Source organism: Colias croceus, chromosome 12 (genome assembly GCF_905220415.1).
Source record: "Colias croceus chromosome 12, ilColCroc2.1".
Taxonomy (NCBI): Eukaryota; Metazoa; Arthropoda; class Insecta; order Lepidoptera; family Pieridae; genus Colias; species Colias croceus.
The window spans coordinates 9166515-9172514 of NC_059548.1; positions in this window are offsets into that span (position 1 = coordinate 9166515).

Below are 6000 nucleotides of genomic sequence, written 5' to 3' on the forward strand. Positions count from 1 at the left end.
CGTAAAATAGGATACTTTTTATCCTGAAAAAATACGTAAAAAAATTAATCTTAATTTTTCAGTTTTATCCATAGACGTCCATAGACGTTCTGTAGAACCGCGAACACACGTTTCGTATTATTATAGGCCTAGCCGTATTTGGGTCCAATAGATATTTATAAGATATAATTGTCAGAGTTACTCAAAATGGAGAAATAAACCATCCACGCGAAGACCGACATCCGCGCGGACTGAGTCGCGGGCGGAAGCTAGTTGTAAATATACTTATATTTATTTAACCTTTCAATTATTTTCTTTGCTCAATTTTATACATACTGTACTTCGCTATATACTTACAAAACATTATTTCTTACTTTGCTTGCTCTACCAATTATATCTGGTTTGTTATTCCAAATTAATTATTATCTATAATTTTGTACATAACATAAACATGACTTGTTTTTATAAAATTAATTATTAACTAAAAACAATGAATTGCCTCGCCTTATTCTCCATAATAATACAGCTGACTAGAAGAGTAGTTTCACATATTTCATTTATTCTGAAAAAAAATCAATATATTCAATATTCGTAACTAGGTACTTGAAATAAAGCATAACAAAAACATAGCGGAACTAAATAGAAAATGTATATGCCTGTTATAAGCGTGAAGAACATAATATAAATTAAAACGTAGGTATATGGAAACAACATTTATAGATGCATAATTACATTAGATTAGGAATTTCCGAAAAAATTATAACAATCACATTTGCGACATATTCGAATAAAAACGTTGTTATTATTACTTTGAAAAGTTCTTAAGATAGTGATGTTTACTTTAAACTTTGATGCACTTAATTTTATAAAATATCTGATTGCGTGGACATCGGTTCCTTTTATTTCCATTGAATATAATTTGTCTCCTAGTCCTCACGGCACTGGATAGTCGCACACTAGCACTAACACGATTGTCCACGGGCAGAATCGCACTGGACCCAGATTCTATATACCGCGTGTGTGCGATCGCGAAGCACACGACCAATATTAGAATAGTCTTCATACTGGAAGTGTCGACACCTGTCTGAATGAAATGACACTGTATGCTAGTACTTAGGGGACCATTGAGTGGCGTTTTGTTCGTCAACACATAAGCAATTTTTCCGGTAACACGTAAGCCACGAAATGGAGTTGACGTATGCAGAGGAGGTAATAGGCTAAAAGGTCAAAAAAGGAAGGATGGAGTTAAAAAATTTGCATTATATAACGAAAGGGTTTTTTTTACAACGAAATTCTTAAATGTTTGCATGAATCTGTTGTAGGTACATGCTTTTACGTGATGAAAATAGCTTTCCATCTGTAACCTACATTTCATGGTCATATTTTAATTTGAAATTATCATCAGTCCATATTTTGTTTCCACTGCATCGACAAGGTATAAAAGTGATTTCAGACTGAAATCATTAATCAGTTCTTGGTAAGTGTCTTTTATAATGTTCGTAATATTTTCAGGTATATCTATACTAATATTATACAGCTGAAGGGTTTATTTGTTTGCTTCAACGCACTAATCACAGGAACCACGGGCATAGAATATATACTACCACGGATTCGATTAGAAAAATTACTTGCCTGTGAGATAGTACATTTATCGATAAAGGCCTATAAGTATAGGCTATAATATATCATCACGCTTAGATCAATGGGAGCGGAGAAATGCGGGTAAAACCGGGGCACAGCTAGTATGTATGATATACGTCAGGATGATCAATAAGAAGAGAATGTCATGAGGTAACTGTTCACTGTTCTGCTCGTGGTCCAAGTTCTACGAAAAACCCGCATAGTTCCGGTTCCCGTGGGATTTTTGGGATAAAACTATCCTACGTGTAAATCTAAGTTGCTCTCTATGTGATTGCCAAATTTTATGAAACTCGGTTCATCAGTATTTGCGTGAAGGTGTAACAAAAAAACATACAAGTTTTCGTAATTATAATCCCACCAAAAACATAAATGTAAAATTTGGAGCCGAGTTCAATCGTTGACTTAATTTCCCAAAAAAAGAAATGAGATCTAAATGTGTGCCAAGTTCTGCAGACAGTCCAGAAATTTATTTACATAGATGTATTAAGTTCTTAGGTTGACTGAAAACTCAATTGTTTTATTTTCCCAGAGAACAATGGTTATCTATACATATAATAAATCTGTAGAAGGGTCAATTCTGTACATTGAAAATATTGAAAAAATAAATAGCAGGGGGTGTTACTGGATCGATACCAAACCCAAATATGTGATTAAAAAAATTTTTGTCTGTCTGTCTGTCTGTCTGTCTGTCTGTCTGTATGTGAAGGCATCACGTGAAAACTAGCGGTTCGATTTCGATGAAACTTGGTATAATTATACCTTATTATCCTGGGCGTAAAATAGGATACTTTTTATCCTGGAAAAATACGTAGAAAAAAATTAATCTTAATTTTTCAGTTTTATCCATAGACGTTGTTCCGTAGAACCGCGAACACACGTTGCGTATTATTATAGGCCTAGCCGTATTTGGGAATTGGGTCCAATAGATATTTATAAGATTTTATTGTCAGAGGTACCTACTCAAAATGGAGAAATAAACCATCCACGCGAAGACCGACATCCGCGCGGACGGAGTCGCGGGCGGAAGCTAGTTCCAAAATATAACTTTTTAAATTTGAATAATATAATTATTTTCACAAAGCAAACAACTAATGACCTATTGAACCCCATAATTTGATGAGGCTAGTTTTTAGAACCTCACAAAATATAAACAGTATGTAAAACTAGCCTCATTAAATTATGGGGTTCAATTTAAAAAGTTATATTTTGGAATAACCATTGTTCTCTAAGGGAAAATAAAACGATTGAGTTTTCAGTCAACCTAAGAACTTAATACATCTATGTAAATAAATTTCTGGACTGTCTGCAGAACTTGGCACACATTTAGATCTCATTTCTTTTTTTGGCAAATTAAGTCAACGATTGAACTCGGCTCCAAATTTTACATTTATGTTTTTGGTGGGATATCATTACTTTTTGTACAGAAAATTACTCTGCAAATTTGATTTACTTTATGAATATAATACTTTTTATATACGATTTTTTTTATTATTTCTTGCGTTTTCTCTGTATGGTTTGTTTAGTATTATCCTTACTAATATTATAAATGCAAAAGTAACTCTGTCTGTCTGTCTCAATCACGCCTAAACTACTGACCCAATTTGCATGAAATTTGGTATGGAGATATTTTGATACCCGAGAAAGGACATACTTAGGCTACTTTTTATTGCGAAATATGTACCACGGGCGTAGCCGAGGCGGACCGCTAGTTTTCTATGTTTTCTTATATGTTATGAATGTCAGCGCACATTGCCCCGTCATTATCTGCAATTTTTTAAACTCGTTTTCTGTTTAAAAGATTACATGATTTTCCAAACATCCAGCGTGAATTTGTACACAAACTATTACCAAGATGCAAAGATCGTTGTAGAAGAATCGTCGCCTTACTCCATGACGTTACGGTATTGCCATGACGCGATCTTAAAATTTTACTCTAAACGCGCCTAAAGATGTTTCACTCATATTAATATACGCAAATTAAATCATTTCGACCTTCGACGAAGCCTTCTTCCATTACACCATTTATGGTAATTATTTTTGCATGCTTGTATTGGCTGAACATGTTTGTGCTTTATTAATATAATTGTTTCACCATTGAATACCATGTTTAAAGCAAAATAAAGATTTTATTTATTTATTTATTTACACTGAAATTAAAACTAAACTAAACACTCATAAATAAAGAATAAATAAATGTGAATATGTAAAATTATATATTATTTTTAACTGTATGAGCAATATTTTTATTACAATTTTCTTTTATTTTACGTTTAATAACAGTTTTGAATAAAGAAATCATGCAATCGAAGTAATCCGCCCTAGCGATACTAGCGCGAGTGAGTGTGATGTCAGAGGCGCTTCGAATCTACAGATGTTTCGTCCTAAAATATGTAAACTTCAATAATCGATATCTCAGTCATTTATTGATGGATTTCAAAATTTTTTTCGGCCACTGATTAGTTTTGATCTATTTTTTAAGACTAGTAAGGTGAATATACTATTTTCTATTTTTTTAAACTTTTCCATTTTTCCATACAAACAAAATTAATGTCATTGAAAAAAAAATTAAATACAAATAAATTCAGTATTTTCTGATTTTTTCCTTTGTACACTCACTATTACCTAGCTGATTACAAAATTTGAACTTTCTAGGTCATCTGGAAGTGGGTTAGGTTTTGTATATGTCTATAAGTCAGTCAGTCTTAAAAATTGCGATTTTTGGATATTAATATCTACGCAACTGTTTAATCTGTATTTATGAAATTTAAGGTTCTTGTTTATCTTGATAGTTTTCGAGTTATAAGGGGGTGAAAAGTGGCTCGAAATGGTTCGTGTAAATATACACACGGCTGCTGCTCGCCAGTTCTCTTCGCTTGAACTCGGCTTGACACGCTGCCGCGTGTCTAGATATTAGTAGGATTTACTTTTTCCAAACGTTCCGATGCTCGCGTCAGTCATGATGTGTCCAAGATGCTGGTTACAAGTTGACGTAGCTCAACTTCGCGAAGCTATTATCTACATCTGTATAGTTTTAAAGTCGAACCTAATCTAACAATCACATTATGGAATGCTCATTTCAAAAATTAACGTTTTCACATCGATACAAAAATTATATTTGTATTATATTTTTAAAAATAATGCGTTATAATATTTTATAATGTAACGTATCACAAATTTTGGACAGTTATGACTAAAGGCTATTTTTTATCTTGGCTGTCTTTTGTTCCACTATTTGAAAATTAAACGATTATTAAACTATACTGCTTTTACAACAAGCTTGAATATCAATGGAATGATACTGGAAATATCATCGAAATCAAGTTATTTTTTTGAGTATGCTGCTGATTTCAACAACGAGAAGATAATTAGTTTATTCTCTAATGTAATATTACTAACTGTGCCACGCACCTTCGTCTGTTCTCAAAAGTAATATGTTTCTTTTTTTGCACTTTTTCCTGACTGCTCCAGCCTCCAGTCCTATTAGTTGAGTGGTGCTATATAATATATATTATGAACTATGCAACACAAAATAATGACATTATGTATTTAGTTAAATAAGGAAACTCTTAAGCTCCATAAGATTATAAAGGATTTCAAATAAGATACTCCAATCAGTTTCACTGTATATTTATTTCAAATCAACCATGAAATAATTTATTTTATAAATACGTAATTTTTGCATATTTTTAAGGTTAGTTAAAACATCTTAACAAACACAATAAATAATTAACTAGATAATTCATAAAATTAATATCACAATGCTTCATTATTTTAATGAATAACATTAATTTCTAAGTACTTAAATTAGTTGACAAATAAATACTTAAATTATTTAAAACTAGTTCGAGTACGTATGGTTAGGGAGCCAGGTGCAAATTTGGTTAATTATTTCCTCTCAAGAGATAATTCGTCAGACGCATCAGAGTATAGTATTATAAAGCCTCGTGAACGTCAGCTGGCGCTCGGTTGGGGGGGTGAGCGGTTGTAGCCTCCCACGCACGTAGGAAAAAAAAATACATTCATTCATTTCCTCTCAGCTAAAAATTTGTCAAATTGTAGCTAACCCAATATCTCAACGAAAAAAAATAATCAGCTGGTTACAACATGGTGTATTATACGTCAGCTGGTGTCTCGAACGTGAAAAAAATAAAATTATTTTCCGTGATTTCCTCTCAAACAAAAATTTGCCTGATGATAGCTTATATGTAACTGTGGATATATATATAGGTCAGCTGGCTGTATCTTGGTGGAAAAACCGTCAGCTGATACTTTGAAAGTTATTACATAGGAGTTAGACAGAAGCATCTAAGCCAATTTATATGCATCAAGTGACTAGGTTTTCCTCGAATTATTGCTAGCTGATTTTTTTTATTTATCGCA